This window comes from Balaenoptera ricei, chromosome 2 (assembly GCF_028023285.1).
Source record: "Balaenoptera ricei isolate mBalRic1 chromosome 2, mBalRic1.hap2, whole genome shotgun sequence".
Lineage (NCBI taxonomy): Eukaryota > Metazoa > Chordata > Mammalia > Artiodactyla > Balaenopteridae > Balaenoptera > Balaenoptera ricei.
The window spans coordinates 95,479,021-95,495,998 of NC_082640.1; the positions used below are offsets into that span (position 1 = coordinate 95,479,021).

General features: G+C 39.0%; 1 protein-coding gene across 3 annotated transcripts in view; it reads right to left on the reverse strand.

The window, feature by feature from the left end:
• The window catches only part of DTWD1 (DTW domain containing 1), a 211,738-nt gene that overhangs the window by 123,519 nt on the left and 71,241 nt on the right, over positions 1-16,978 (reverse strand). Inside the window, exon 9 of one of the 3 annotated variants that reach the window (XR_009500835.1) lies at positions 15,122-15,251. The exons of the other annotated variants lie outside the window; for them this stretch is intronic. The gene's annotated coding sequence lies outside the window, so the exon portion shown is untranslated. The remainder of the gene's footprint in view (positions 1-15,121; positions 15,252-16,978) is intronic. 3 annotated transcript variants of the gene reach the window in all.

The window sequence follows — 16,978 nt, forward strand, 5'->3', positions numbered from 1 at the left end:
CAGTGTCTTAAGGTGAGTCCCCTGGGAGACAGACTCTGAGATGGAGATTTGTACGGAGGAAGTAAATGGGGTGGCACACTTGAGAATAACTCCTGTGAGGGAGTTAGGAAAGCGAGATTTGGTAAAGCAGTTGCAGGAAAGGTCACAGCCGATCCCAAAGGGAAATCTGAAGCTGGAAGGCTTTTTAGAGTCATCTCAAACTGTGGTACAGACACCAGGCCTTTTGCCTCCATGTTGACCAGTCATCAGGTGTGGTCTATCCCTAGGTAGGGAATGTAACTGGGCCAGACAGCTCCCTTCGGCTACAGGAAAGGCCCAGAGAGGGACTCAGCTGTGAGTCATCAGCAGGCAAAACTCCGAGCCCTGGGAGAATGCATGTGTCTGCCCTGCAGTGGGAATTGGGCGACACATCACAACGTTCGCTACACTAATAGATCTGCTGGCCGACCTGATAGCAACCAGCCATCACTGAGACTCAAATACCACTGGAATTTCTCCGTAGAGGAGACCCTGGCTATTGGGAGGAGACTATTTTGCTAGTCTCCATTTATTTTAAATATTTTCTGAGATTGCTTAGAAGTGTATTAAGGTCAATATTTTTAAGATGTTCTGTTAGGTAGGCCTCCAGGCAAATACCTTCTGTGAGGGTAAAGTATACAAACTGCAAAAGATACGTGTTCCTGGTCACTTATATGCTCTTCAGGATTTCTCAGAACTGGCCATACCCCTGGACCCCACTTTGCTGGATGGATTTCAGAGCAGGGACATCTGAAGTCCACAGAACCCAGTTCCTGGCCCTCAGAGAACAGATTAGTACAGCTCAAAGGAAAGGCTTCAGATTCACAGATGAGCTGTGTGGCAGCTCATGCTCCAGTGAGGTGGCTGTATGTCTCTGTGCAAATCCAATGGCAGGCCGTCACTGGGTATTGTGGTTGAGTACAAGACCAGCATCGGGGAATAGATGATGATGGGGGTGCCAGGTGCCATATTAGGGGAGGTCAGAAAGGCCTCTGGGATGAGAAAATGACATCTGAGTAAAGTGAGGAAGTGAGTTATGTAGATTTCTGGAGGTAGGAAGTTCCAGAGAAAGGAAAAAATGTGCCAGTGTGCTAAGGCTGAAGAATGTTCAACTCACAGTTAGAAGGTCAGTGCAGCTGGGCACAGTGGGCCAAAGGAGGAAAGGTCAGAGGGCTGCTGGGGGCTAGATCATGTGGGGTCAGGAAAGCAGGCCATGGGGAGGACTGGGGATTATTACTGTTTTTTTGTGTGTGAAATGGGAAGTCATTAGAGAGTTCTGAGGAAGGAGTGATATGATCTGACATTATGTTTTAAAAGGAACACTCAGAGAACAGACAGTAGGAGGGAAGGGTAGGCAGAGCACAAGTAGGAAGCTACTGTGGTAATTGGGACATGAGAATAAGACGGTTTAAACCAGGGTAACTGCGGAGGTGGTGAGAATTGATTGGGTGCTGGATAAACTTTGGAAATAGAATTTGCTGATGATTTGGCTATAGGTGTGTGAGAGAGAGGAATCAAGGATGACTCCAAGTTCAAGTGTCATTTCTGTGTACAGTCACTCTCCTCTCCCACCTCCACCCTCACTTTGTTTTACTACCCTCCTCTTCTAATCCTGAGGACTCACATTTCCTTACCCAAGCGCTTCAGTGTCACCTCACTCTCCCGCCCCAGGCCCGCCCTCTTTGATAGTTCCTCATACTCTGCTTCTAAATGCCTTTTTATATTCCAAACTTTTCTATACTGTGTCTTAGCCTATGAATTCTCTGCATAGTGACTGGTTAACTAGTTTGCAAAAGTAAATAAAGACCAAGGTGCTAGTTTGAAAATGTCATACACCCCTACCACCAACACCCCATACATTTCTATTTTTAGTGCATCACCCCTGCCTTATCTCACAGTCATGACCAATAAAGGAATTTTAGGCACTTGAGAGTCAATGGTGAGAGATGTGAGGCCTGGGGGCCTTTTCTAGAAGGAGCTACTTCATTTATATTATCCTCACAGCAATCTGATCAATATTTTTATTCCCATATTACTGAGCGAAGAACTGAGATTCCAAGGGCCTGGGCCCAAGACATGGCTGGTAAATAACAGAGTTGGGATCCAACCCAAACTGTCTGACTCCAGGGTCCAAGCTCTTCCCCTCCGTCCCAAGCCCTGCTGGGGCAGAAGGGTGTGCAAATGATTTCTGGGTTATAAGGACACCAAGAATGGGCCTGCTCTCGAGCTGTGGCACACTGCTGTTATTTCTGAGCTTCAGGCAGACAGGAGAGAACTCAAAATGCCACCTGGTAAATATTTCTAGTGTTTGTTTCTAGTGCTCAAGACAGTTTTACAAATGACTGTTACTTCAGAGCTATGCTCTGCCAATTCGTTAAAACTCCAAATTGCCTGCTTTAGAGTCTAGAAGCCCTACATGTGCTTTTGAGCACAAGCTCTGGTCATTTTCAGTCCTCTGGAACAGTCAGATAGTGGACAGTGGTAAAGTAAAATTATAGTTGGAGTTGGGATTTTTTTTTTTCTCACAGACACCTTGAAATGTGGTGTTTAGTATTTCCTGGCATGAGCTTGGGATCTACTCACATCTGTCTCACCACTTGTAATGTGACTGTAGCACATTAGGTGTATTCTGAATCTTTTTATCCTTCACCTCTATCTATAGGTTCAGAGAAAGAATGAACCATTAATGACCTCATCAATTTAATAGACTATGTCAACTTCTCTATCTAGTCCTATAAACAGAAAATCAGACTCGTGGTTTCCTGCTGCCCATCTGGATTTCCAAACTGCCTTTCAGCCATGAACTTTATTCTTCCTGATTAGAAACAGAGACATTATGGGGAAGGGGGATGGGGAGAGAGGAAGGAAATAGTAATGAATCTTATCAAGGCAACTTCCAACCCTGGGATTATGTCATTCAACTAGGATATGCTTTTGCAGGTAAGGATCCAGTTGGTATGTGTTCCCTTTCCTTGGAAAATCCTTTGTGTCAAACTATTTTTCATATAATACTGAAGTTTACTCATTAGCTTACATTGGCAGTCCATTTACCTTTTAGGAAAAGCTCACCACCACAGATCTATATTAAATTTTTTAGGTATTTAAAAGATAATCTTACGTTTTAGTAAGAGTAACTTTTATGAATGTTGCTGTTAAACTTTAGCAAACAATCAAATAGTCATACAGAAATGTAGCTGTAGCTTGATTAGGGACTATTAGCACTCAAATTAATTGATTTTAAATAGTAGTAATAAACTTTATAAGTATTACATAATATTTTTAAAGTAACAAATAAAACATCAATGTTTTTTTTTGTTTCCCTGGGCTAGCTACTTTTAAAAAGTAGCATTTAATGATCTTTGCTAATAAAGTAGAACAGTGGTCTAGCAAAAGGGAATTACCACGTATTCAACCATACCATCTGCTGTTACCATGTAAAACAAGACTAATTGATGTGCTAGGTATTTTACATATGTTGTCACAGTTAAATACCCGAATGACTAAATTCAGTGCCCTGAAAAGCTAATAATACCTTTGGACTACATTATATGGTAGAGGATCTGCAACAGTTAAATTTTAAATTTTATTTTGCTCAATTTTAAAATTGGTTTGCAATTCTGAGCATAGTTAATGCTTATAATGGGCTCATTGTCCTGAAGCTTAGAATTGTCATCTTTCATTTAGTCAATAAAGTGTTTATGGAGCAACTACAATGTAATAAAGTCTGGGGTGAATCAGATACAAATTTAATTCTAATAAAATTATAGTCAAATGCAATTTAAATCAAAACATTTCATGGAACAAGCTCTTTCATGGAACTTTTATAAGGTGACTCAAAAATTTTGATGGGGGCTTCTCTGGTGGCGCAGTGGTTGAGAATCTGCCTGCCAATGCAGGGGACACGGGTTCGAGCCCTGGTCTGGGAAGATCCCACATGCCGCGGAGCAACTAGGTCCGTGAGCCACAACTACTGAGCCTGCGCGTCTGGAGCCTGTGCTCCGCAACAAGAGAGGCCGCGATAGTGAGAGGCCCACACACCGCGATGAAGAGCGGCCCCCGCTTGCCACAACTAGAGAAGGCCCTCGCACAGAACTGAAGACCCAACACAGTCAAAAAAAATTTTTTTGATGGAAAAGCAAATGGCCAATAATTGCCAGGATTATTTTGTAAAAATAGAACAAGGTAAGGAGTCTCCATCTACCAAATACCAGACTTATAATACAGACGGTGTGTATGGATACAGGGATGAATAAATAAACCAGTGCATCACAACAGAAATCCCAGAAAAAGACAGACATATATGAAAAAAAAAATATATATATATATATACTTTAAACATCTTTAAAGTCCTATGAACTGGATCAAAACACTCAACTTTGGTGCAGCCATATGACTGAGTTCTGACCAACAGAATGTGGCAAGATGGCTCCTCCAGGCCTGGTCCATGAAACCTCCCTTGTATACTACATGTTCTTTTTTCCCTGGCCTTCTAGACAGATGTAGAAATTTTGGTGGAGCTCTCTGAGGACCAAAAATATGACAGAGCCACTACATGGAACAAGCCTGAATGACTGCATAGAGCAGAGACCCTGTGCCATCCTCTTTGTGTCCCCCCAGTGTATGGCAACATAACCAAGAAATAAACCTCTGCTGTGTTAAACCACTGAAATTTAACACTGCTTGTTTTAACAGTTAGCCTAGTTTGACTAATATACTCTATAATTACATTCATATTCCCATCTCTTCCTACTAAACAATGAACTCTTTGAGGGCAAAAACATATAGTCCTTCATCCAATGTTGCTTAGCAAACAGATGATCAATAAATACTTACTGAATTAATAAATATTCAATTAAGCCAGGAGAAAGGACTAATATATTTTATAATGTTTCCTTGTACCTACTTCTCCTAAAGTGACTATTAAAACAACCATGCACAGAAAAAGAAATTTCTTAAGCATCAGAAAAATAAAATAACAAGTTAATCATATTTCACTATTTCTCAAGTATGCTAGTATCTGATACTTTGCTGCAGTAGAAAATAAGAGATTGATCTGGAGGTTTCCAAAAGACACAATCATGCATTCTTTAAAGCAATTAAAAAAAGAAAACTTTCCATCCACTATTCTCATGAGGAAAAGAACAAAATTTGCTGTATTCTGTAGGTCCAAGTTAATTCTGATCCCTAGGTTTGCATTTGAAACAAGAAAACTTTATGGAGTCACTTTCTCAAGGTTCTTTTGACTACACAGGCATTTCGACACATTTACTGGAGGCAGCCATTTGCCACAGTGTGGCAATAAATAATACACTAATAATAATAAATAATACACTAAGTCAAAGTGTATTAAAATGGCATTTAATGTACAACCTTCTCCCCCCTTTTTTTTAATTACTAAGAAATATTTGCAACACATTAACCCCAGGCAATCTTAGGAGACTTTCAATTTAAGAATATTAATATATGTGTTTTATTGAGTACTGAGAGAATCATTAAGTATAAATTAAGGATTCCCTATGGAGAGTGATGCTAATATTAATAGATGAAATTACTGCCCCAATATCCCCCCTTTCCCAAATACGATATATTTCAGGAAGCCCACAGAAAGTATACATGCCTATCTTCATTTTCAGATTTAAAAAGCCAGTTGTCACTATTAAGCAGAAGTTACATGTATTGATTTAAAATAAATTAGTATATGAAAAAAAAGATATATATATGTAGGTATTACTGAATCACTTTGCTGTACACCTGACATTAATACAACATTGTAAATCAACTATACTTCAATTAAAAAAAGAAGAAAGTGCTCCAAAAACTAAATAAGTAAAATAAAATAAATTAGTATGGCCATTATAGCTTTAAAAGAGAAATCAGAATTTGACACTTGAACCATTCACTCAATCATGTAAATTCTTAGAGAACAGACAGTTGCTTTAGTGAAGAATGACTGCATGGCCTTTTCGGAAATGAGCAAGTCTGGTAAATACATGTCTCTTGATTATGTGTACTGTGTCTGCTACATGATGTCTGGGGGTCTCCTCATCCCTACCCTACCTTACCCTTACCTTGTGCCTTACTAGTTTCTTTGCCAAGGGATGGGGTAAGGATATTTAATATTTAATATTTCTCAATATTAAAAGGAGTTGAAATTTTAATATGGTTTGTTTTGGGATTGTGTGAAAAAGTCCACACATCAAAATGGCTCCTTAAAAAGGCAACTGCAAAGTGCCATTTATTCCCTCTATCCTTTTCTGCCCAACTCCCACCATTTTGTCAACTTTTGTTTTGCCTGAATGGCTTCACGTCGAAGCAACTTCGGGTGCTCAGTTGGGTGATTTGGGTTTCTAATTGTTGAGCATCTTTTATATCAGCACAAATAAAAGCACACATATTTTCTTAATATACTTCCATGTATGTTACTCATATTGTGAATGTTGTTTATGATTTGCATCTTGGTCAAAAAACAATCCTTGCTTCAATTATAAGGAAAGTTTTAATACGTTTCTTGGAAAAAAAGTAAGGAAAACATTTTGAATTGAAGTACCAAGAAAAAATTGAATGGCGAAGTGTATCTACTATTCTGTTCAATGACATGTTTAAATTCATGTTAAACAACTCAATGTATTAAAATATACATTTTCAATTTTCTAATAATTCAAAACTAAGACATGAATTTTTAATATTTTTCCAGGTCAGCCAGTTTCATTATGAAAATACATCTGATTTGCAAGATGCTGGGCTATAGGTGTCATATATACACTCACAAAGGCACCAGTCCTGATCACAAAAGAGATAATGAAAGCAGGGAAAGATGGTTCTATAATTAGGAGCTTGAATTAGATGCTAGCGCAAGATGTAATGCGCTGAACTTAAAATGTCTGTAGAACCAAATCTGACTTTTAAAAGAAACAGCTTTACCACAGAAAGTCCAAATAGTGTCATCATTGTTCAAATCAAGAAGAAAGTAAAAAACCTCATAAAAGAGAAATAGCAGTGTTTTTTCAGAGCCATTTCATGTCTGCTCTTACAATGCTTACAAATGGAAATAAAGCACATTATGATTCAGAAGAAATGAAACAACAAATTAAATATTATCTAGTCACACTCCATCTCTGAGGGCTATATGCTCTGTTGTTTTTATGAGAAGGATTACTCTGTTCTGGATATCCCTATCCAGAAATGTCCCCAGGAAAATATGACAGGCTTTTACAGGATAGTGGAACAACTGTAATCCAAAACTAGTTGGACAGGGGCAGGAGGCATCAAGGAGTACGAGAGACTTCTCAGCATATTCCTTTGATGAGATGTGAAGACTGATGATGAACTGCTTTTACTATTTTCTCTCACAGTTTAGTTTTACAATTATGGAATGAAAAATGGCATTTTATGAGAAAACAATGTTGTCATGTTGATTAAGCAGAGTTATGAAAGAGAGGGAGGTCCCCTGAACAATTCAGCAGAATAATTATTCAGCTTTTCTCCTTTGTTCCTCTATAATCTCTCTCTATGACTCTATCAAAACCAAAATTTTCCCATCTTATGATGGCTCAAACTCTTTATTTACCCAGAATAGACTTCTATCTTGTTCTACAAACCCATGTATCCATATATCCCTTCCTACCTGACATTTTTTCCTCCTAAACATCCTCTAGGCACTTCAAACTCCACTCATTATCCTCACTGTAATTTGTGGTCATTCTGAGAAGTGTTGCAATTATTACTGCATTCTGAAATGCCTCACCCTTGACCTTCCCCATAAAGAATACACATCTCTGTATACAAAGAGACATAAACTGTTAATGATAGGTTTAGGTTGTTTCTCAAAGTGGTTCTTGTTCTTGCAGCAAAAAAATGGTATATTCCTCTACAGCCTTTACAAATATTAAAGAATAAAATGCTATAAATTCTTTTGATCTTGCTGGCAAAAACTATATGTGTTAAGGCTATCTTCTATTAAAGCAGCATTATTTTTGTAGATAGGTAGGTTGGTAGGCAGAGGATGGTTAGATAGACAGGCAGATAGAGGGGAAAAAATAGAGAAATAGAGAGGTATGGATATTGGTGTTTTATAAAATAAAGGAAAAAATGGATGAATGAGTCACTGATTCTCAGTGGGGTGGAAAGACATCCAGAATGTAGTGAGCCAATCTCTCTGCTGAGGGCTCTTTCTTGGTCATTACCTACATGGCTTGAGTTTTAGAGAACAATCTTATTTTCAAATATTTTGCTCCAGTATTATACCACCTGTATCAATTTTAGTCTTTAGGAAATTTGGTCACCAAATTTATAGTGGAAATTAATAAATGTGTCTCACATATTTTTGTTAGGGTCTTCAAATTTTTTCTTTAAGAGAAAATACATTAACTGTTCAGTTGTACGACGACTTCCATTTTTCAACTTTCCACTTTAGTCATTTCTCAGTTCTCCTCTTTCTTGACCTAACAGCAGCGTTCAATAAAGTTGATCCCTTCCTCCTTCTTGAATAGTTTCTTTACTTGGCTTTGGCACATCACTCTCTCTTAGTTCTCTCCTTACATCACTGGCTGCTCCTTCTCAGTCACCTTTGGCGACTCTTCCACAACTACTTGAACTCTAAACATGGTCCTGCCCCAGGGCTCAATCTTTGGATGTATTTATATATCTACAATTTCAAGTTGTTTCATGGCTTTAAATACCATTTATATACCACTAATGCTCAAAATTATAGTTCAGCCTGGACCTCTTACGTGAAGTCTTTTCTGTCTACTCAAAATCTCCACACAGATGTTTAATACAAATTTAAATTCAATGTGTTGAAAACAGAACTCTTGATTTTCCCCTCAGCTCTTATTCTCCTGCAGCTAGCCTTATCTCTACCAATAGCAATTCATCAATCCAGTCACTTGGGCCAAAACCCCTGCACTTTTCTGTGATTCCTCTGTTGTCCTCATACCCTACCATCAATCTTTTAGGAACTCTTGTTGGCTCCACCTTAAAAATATATCCATAATACTACTAATTCTCAGCATGTCTTTCTGTTCCAATTTTCTCACCCACATCCACTGCTATGATCTTGGTTAAGCTATTATCATCACAAACCTGGATTATTGCAATCATTTTCTAACTGTTTTTTTCCTTCCTGTTTCCCTATAGTCTATTCTCAACACAGCAGGCAGCGATCCTTTTAAAACTCAAGTCAGCTCATGTCCTTCTTCTGCTCAAAACTCTCCCATGGTTTCCTGTCTTTCCCAGAGTAAAAGCCTCTAAAACCTTAAGTGATCTGGCTCCCCAAGAGCTCTTCTGTCACTCTTCTTATTTGTTGTGTTCCAGCTATACTGACTTTCTTGCTTTTCCTTGAACACATGCCTAGCACTCTGCCACCTCAGGGCTTTTGCACTGGCTGTTCCCTCTGCCTAGAATAATCTTTCTTTAATACTTCCAAGTCTCACTGGATATTTTATTCAATTATCTGCTCAATTTTCACCTTATCAAAGAGACCTTCCCGGACCACGCTAATATAAAATAGTAACACCTCATTTTCTACCTCACTAATCATGGTTAATTTTCCTCTAAGGCACTTTAAAACCATCTGACATACTACATTTTGTGTTAGAGGGGACTCCCTGAACTGCATTATTGGATGTGGAGAAAATGTGGAATATTATAACAATGAGGAGGCAGAATCCTGGCAGGAATAAGGAGGACTGGACAGAGGCTCTGAGGAAGAAGATTGTGGTTTGTGAAAAAGAACTTTCTCTCTGTGGACAGAGCCTGGTGTTACCAGACAACCAGCTCTCATGGCCCCCAAATTGCCTTAATGACTCTGAAAGGGGTTAGTGGAAAGGTGGAGAGATTTGCAGGCTTGTATTTTTTTGCATATGAGATGCCAGAGGTGGAATCTTCAGTCATGGTTAGCATCACTTTCCTCCAGTCTTTGCCATGTTGAACTCTACCAATGCTCAAACTGCAGGGTTTCCCACAAGAGAGCAGGTATCCCAATGGCCTAGGGCAATTCCCTGATTAGGATGGCTCCCTCTTTTCTTATCCCCTTCTTCTGAGGCAATGGTTTCAATGGAAAGCAGTGAGTTGTAAATGCCATAAGACATCACAAGTCTGGGAGCTGGCGCTGGGCCCACCATGGCTTACCTCCAAATCCCTGGCTTCCCTAAAGCTGAATGCCTGGTTCTCAGCTTATCAAAGTAACACTCTGGCAGAGACCACTTTGAAAATCTGCACCCAAACTACAATTTCAGGGATTTGAGAAACCACACAACTAGCTTTTTCTTTCCATTTCTGTAAGTGGAGAAATGGAGGGTATTTTTTAAGGGTAAGGGGCTTTTCTGATTAAGTGGCTCCTTGACTAATCCTACTGCCACCAAAGCCAGTATTAACTGTCACAATCCCCAGACAGGATTGTAAAGTGGGAGAAGTGTGTTCTGTGTACCTTTCCACCCTGGAAACTCTTTCTCCAACTCTGTTCTCTCATCCTCAACCAAAAGGCCTCTTTAAGGCTATTTACTTCGTTCCCTCTCTGTGAAAGATGTTTTAGCTCTGCCGTAATATGAAGGCCACCATGAGTCACCAGAAGGATGGAAGTAAAACGTGGGGGCAAACTTAGGTCAGATGCTAAGAAGAGCAAGACACACAGGCCAAAACCTTGTCAGTGAAGCAAAACCAGGACGGGGGGCTGTGCTGGAGTCAGAGCAAGAAGCATTCGTCTGGGGAACTAGGATACACAAAAATGATTCATGGGCAAATAAATCCAAGATCACAGTGAGTAAAGGGTTGAATGACTTATGTTTTGGGGTAAGGCATAGGAAATAGGGCATGTACACAGTTGGTCTGAATGAATGCTCAGCTTTGTGTGTTTGTTTTGTGTGTGGGGGTGTGTTTGTCCTCTTTGGAAAACTAAAGACTCCTGTGTATTAGGTGCACTTCTACTGTTCTTATAGAGAGAACTAACATTTACCGCGCACTTTCTCTGTGACAGGCAAGGGCTTTACTTGCATTATTTTACTGAATTCTTGCAGCTATGGTGTAAGCGCTATGTTTACCCCCATCACTTGTTTAAACTTATAGAGTAATACGTGTAGACTCTAGGCTTTGAATCCGACTCTGGCTGATTCTAGAGACAATGCCCACTCTAAACAGCCATTTGGCCTCCATATGGTCGAGTGTTGGATTAACAAACAGCCCGCATTTGACACACAGCTACACTCCCCAGGGTCTAAGTCAATAAACTGGGACTTCCTCAAAACCCTCCCTCATGTAATGCTGTTCCCCTGAAACTTTCAATGATCCTTCTAGTTCCCCAGGTTCTGTGATAATAATTTATCTGCTTTGATATCTCAGAATTTAATGAACTAGCCTTGGCCTGCAGGATCTGGTCTCTGGAATATTAGCTCTGATATGAAATCTAATATAACTTTTAATTCAATCCGATGTACCTAATAGAATCAGCCTTAAATAGGTATTACCATAAAGAAAACTATTACGAAGGCATAGGTGATGACAATTATATTATAAATTTTATCATCTCCTAATAACATGCCAGGCTGACCAAATTCTCCACTGGGATTCCTAAATCTCCTAAATCTGTGACCCAGAGGACACACTGCCCAAAGTCCCTGAAAGGATTTCTCCTAATAATTGGAGTACAATGCGTAACTTCATTTCTAATTCCCTAAACTCTATTCTGGAATACAGCAATATTGAATCAATGTTTGCCTTGGGTCTCCTCAGCCCAGGGACTCATGCATTATCACACCATTTATTGGCATCCATTCATTCAACACGGAATCACTGAGCATCTCTGGGCCATGCCTTGGGACTAAACAGTGAACAGGTCAGGCATTGTCCCTTGTGAAGCTTATGGTCCAAAGTGGGAGCTAAGTCATGTTGTAGTGTCGAGAGTACTAACCATGAAAGATTCCCATTCTACCTCCTAACAAGCTGCACTTTCCAGCCATATTTTTAATCTTAATAAAAATGCTATAAGGTCCTTCACTCAAGTTGATACTGCTCTGGGGTCTCACTGAGATGAAAACTACTCTTGAAAGACTTGAGCTTCCTGGCCATAATATACTCCATTTCAATAGAGAGTGAATTTATTCCTGCTTCTGTATATTCCTACTGTGTATACAATTTTCCCTTTCTGGAAAACTTTATCCTTCCACTTTGTTTATCTAATTCTTGCCTTCCTGAAAAGCCCAGCTCAGGTTCCCTTCTTTTCTGGAATATTCTGTGACATAAGGGAGTTCTTCACCTAAACTCCCAGGACCTTCATTATTTGTGCCACTTGTTATCATGACTCCTTAGATTACTTATCTTTTCTTATATCTACCCTCCAGGGGTTTTTTACCTTTTCATCTTGTATTCTGTTGTTTAGAAAATTGCCTAACACACAATAACCACTTTAGCCATTTCTGGGTAAAATGGTTATTGATGATAAAAACACATATTTCTCTATGAAACTGGTGATTACCAGGCCTAAAGAGTAAATCTTTCCAAGGTAAACACTTTATGACAATTAGCTTTTGGCCAGAAAGATTCACCCTTAGACTCAGGATCTGTATATTTCCTTTCAGGTATCTTTTCATGCCATGGGTCACGAGGTCAGCTATTTCAGCACTGGTTTCATGTGTGGTGGTGTATTATAGAGAGGGAGCAAGAAAGAAGAAAGGAGAAACAAGGCTTATTGTTTACAAGACTGGCTATAGTAGCTGATACTCTGTGGGAAGTAGCTGGTTATTCGGTACCAGGGATTGTATAAGCACTATAAATAAGACTGAATAAAGAACTGAGTGAAAATCCCAGACGAGGCACTAGGAATTAGGAGAACAAGATACGACAATGAGTTCAAATACTCTTTGTCAAAGAAACATCAAGAACATAACAGAGAATAAGACAACTCATTTGATCAAAGACAGGGAAGTTATAAGTATCCAGACCACAGTCTAGGCAGGGAGGGAATGTGGAACCAAATCAAGTAAAGAATATGAACAGCAAGGATCAGGAATTCAGGACAATAATTCTAAATGGTCTCTGTAGTAAGTGGTACTCAGTCAGTATTTGTTGAATAAGTGAATGAACAAAAAGGACACACTGGGACCTGACTGTAATCTAAACAAATCCATTTGCTCTCAGATGCATTCCCTGCCCTTGCCCCACTCCACTCCGTATCACAGGAAGATTGACCCCTGGGGGCTGCCATTTTCCAGGTGACTTCCTGTTGGGTTCAGCAGCACTGACAGGAGATTGGAGTGGCAGGGTAAAGCCAGGGTACTCTTCCCCTTCTATACGGCTCCGGTTGGCATTTCAAGCAACAGCTGTGTTTCCTTCCTGCCTCTAGTTCTCAATGGGTCAGCTCACTGAGGTTCTGGACCCTGAGCTTTAGTAATGCTACCTACTACATTTGTCTCTCTAGCCCAACACCATCAAACATATATATAATGTAAGAACCATATATGTAAGTTTTAATTTTCTAATAGCCATATTTAAAAAGTCAAAATTAAAGGGTGAAATGAATTTAAATACTATATTTTATTTAACCCAACATATTCAACACATTTCTCTGTGTATTCAATATGAAAACTATTAATGAGCTATTTTTCATTCTTTTTTTCATATTAATTCTTCACAATCTGGCATGTATTTTACATTAAGAACACATCTTAGTTCAGACTAGCCACATTTCAAGTGCTCATCAACCAGGTGTGGCTGGCTACCATACTGGACAACACAGTTCTAGTCTACTGGTAAGAGGGGTTTCCTGCTACTGCTAATTTTGGGGTTGCTTCATCATTACTCCTTGTTTTGCTTTTAAGCTATGACATCACTTGTGTAACTAATTTCCTGAATTAAAACCCATTGTAAATACTTGAAGCAGTTTCTGGGTTTTTTAAGAGCCTGACTAAAACAGATTTACTAACAATACTAAAGAAAGAATATCAGATGGTCAGCCATGAAAGAGAGAAAAGGAGAGTCAAAAAATACTAAAATTCATATGGAACCACAAAAGACTCTGAATAAATAAAGCAATCTTGATCAAGCAGAACCAAACTGGAGGCATAACACTTCCTGATTTCAAATTATATTACAAAGCTATAGTAATCAAAACAGTATGGTACTGGCATAAAAACAGACACAGGAAAAAAAAAAAAAAAACAGACACAGACCAATGGAACAGACTTGAGAGCCTAGAAATAAACCCATATATATATGATCAAATAATATTTGACATGGAAACCAAGAAGATTCAATGGGGAAAGGAAATCCTGCTATTTGTCACAACACAGATTAACACAAAGGACATTAGGCCCAGTGATATATAAGCCAGACAAAGAAAGACAAAGACTGCATGATCTCACTTATATGTGGAATCTAAAAAAAAAAAAAAAAAAAAAGTCAACTCATAGTAACAGAAAGTAGTATGGTGGTTACTAGGGGCTTGGGAGGGTAGAGGAAATAAGGAGGTGTTGGTCAAAGGGTACAAACTTTCAGTTATAAGATGAATAAGTTCTGGTGACCTAATGTACAGCATGGTGACTATAGATAATAATAATATTATGTATTGTATTATATTGTACACTTGAACTTTGCTAAGGGAGTAGTTCTCACCACAAAAATAAAGGGGGGTAATAACTATGTGAGGTGATAGATATGTTAATTTGCTTGATTGTGGTAATCATATCACAATGTATACATATATCAAGACATCAAATTTTACTACCTAAGTACAAACAATTTTTATCTGTCAATCATACTTCAAGAAAGCTGGGGGTGAGGGGGAAGGAAGGTCACAGAAGCAAACCTCAACAGTGATCACCATAGAGAGCAAGTTTTGCCAATCCCACTCTTAAAATTATGGTTAACAACATTATAGTCATGCTGGGAAGGGTGTCTCAAATTCTTTTAGCAAACACACGTTCTCATTCAAATATCATTCAACTTATCAAGAGACTCCTTTCCTTCCCCTGCTCCATTGCTGTAATTCCATGCACACTAAGCAATCCTCATTACAATTTGGCTTCCCATGCAGGCCTGCCTGTAAAATAGAAACCACAAGCTATGCAGATTTAAAAACTTGGTCTTTCTCTTCATGTCCTCACAGGATACTTACTTCAAGGTGTCTTCACCACACAGCATCCTGCTGCATGCACATGGCAGACCCTGGCAGGAGTCTGCTGTAGTGCTTCCAATCAGACATTTGACCTGGCAGGTCTTGGCTCTTTGGGCCTCCACCACCTCTTCTGTGAAAGAAGAGGAGATGGATTCAATTCAGCTTTTATAGCCATAGAGAGCTGGAAGGAACTGTAGTGTCTACTGGTCCAAATCCTTATTTTTTACAGATGGGGATAGTGAGGCCCACGGGGATTTAAAACATTGACCAAAGTAATGCAGCAAGTTAGTAGCAGAATGGAGATTATGACCCATATTTTCTGCTTCTTGGAACAGTGTTTTTTATACTGTGTCACATATTAGATTATTATCTTAGATCCTAGATAAAAATCTCAAAGTTATATTTGTCTAGCATTTAGATTCCCCAATGCAGAAACTCAAGTACTACTTGGCCTACTAACAAATGACAGTTTATTTGAAGTTTTATGTGTGGTATGTATTTGGGACATTGGGTTAGGATCTGAGATGCTACATTTAATATGATGGACATGAGCATAGTGCACCAGGTTGGTTAAAAATGCATTGTTCTAACGTATGGACACCAAGGGGGGAAAGTGGCGAGGGGCGGTGGTGGTGGTGGGATGAATTGGGAGATTGGGATTGACATGTATACACTAATATGTATAAAATGGATAACTAATAAGAACCTGCTGTATAAAAAAATAAATAAAATAAAATTCAAAAAAAAGAAACAACTACTATTATATCATATTTTTCAAAAGCTTCATAAGGCTACTTACTGCTTATTGAAGAAAATTGGGATTTCTTTCTCCAGTAATAAAAGTCCACAATGATACTTTCTGATTTATATATCTTGATGACCTTGCTGAATTAGTGACCATTTCTTCAATATGTCCTGTGGACTTTCTCCATTCCCTTTCTATATAACTATGGAAATTCCATCAATTCTTTAAAAAAAAATAAATGAGTAAAATAATTTTTTTTTAAAAAGTGCATGGTTCTCTCTCTCCTATTTTTTGCTGGATGATGCTGAGAATGGTAGTTTAAAAGTGGAAGGTGGGCTTCCCTGGTGGCGCAGTGGTTGAGAGTCTGCCTGCCAATGCGGGGGACACGGGTTCGAGCCCTGGTCTGGGAAGATCCCACATGCCGCGGAGCAACTAGGCCCGTGAGCCACAATTGCTGAGCCTGCGCGTCTGGAGCCTGTGCTCCGCAACAAGAGAGGCCGCGATAGTGAGAGGCCCGCGCACTGCGATGAAGAGTGGTCCCCGCTTGCCACAACTAGAGAAAGCCCTCGCACAGAAACGAAGACCCAACACAGCCATAAATAAAAATAAATTTAAAAAATTAAAAAAAAAAAAGTGGAAGGTAATCCATCTCAAATAATGAACTATTTTGTTTAGGTTTGAAAATAAAATATATAAAGATTGAAACGACAAAATGCAATAGGATTCATTCATTCACTGGGTGTCTGTACTAATTCAAGGTCTTGACGATAAGGAGAAAACAATGAGCAAAAGAGAACAAATTTCTGCCCTTATGGAACTTAAAGGCTGGGGTAGAAGCCACATAATAAACAAGTGTCAGATAAAAAACAATTACAGACAGTGATAAATGTGAAGAAAATTGCAGGTTGCCATGATAGAGAATATCAGGGCATTTACTTTGGATAAGATGGCTAGGGAAGGCCTCTCTAAAATGATGATACTTAAGCTGAGTTTCAAACTGAAAGGCCAGAAAGAGAGGAGAGCATTCCATAAAGAGGGGAAATGTATAAAAGTGCTGAGGTGATAAGTTCCGGGCTTTTAACTATACGTGATAAACTAGAAAATTTTGGAAT